Source organism: Lactuca sativa, chromosome 4 (assembly GCF_002870075.4).
Source record: "Lactuca sativa cultivar Salinas chromosome 4, Lsat_Salinas_v11, whole genome shotgun sequence".
NCBI classification, from domain to species: domain Eukaryota; kingdom Viridiplantae; phylum Streptophyta; class Magnoliopsida; order Asterales; family Asteraceae; genus Lactuca; species Lactuca sativa.
Genome location: NC_056626.2, coordinates 326,520,488 through 326,520,740, shown reverse-complemented (window position 1 = coordinate 326,520,740; position 253 = coordinate 326,520,488).

Sequence of the window (253 nt, the reverse complement as noted above, 5' to 3'; positions counted from 1 at the left end):
TGTTGATGATTTCTCTCGCTTCACATGGGTGTTTTTCTTGAAGCAAAAAGCAGAGGCTACTCCTAAGCTCAAGCTCTTCATAAAGCAAGTTGAGGTTCAACTGAGGAAAGTGGTTCGTAACGTAAGAAGCGACAATGGCTTGGAATTAAAGAACAAGGATTTCGAAGATTTTCTAGCTGAGAAGGGAACGACTCATAATTTCTCCGCTCCATATACTCCACATCAGAATGGCATCGTCGAAAGGCGAAACCGA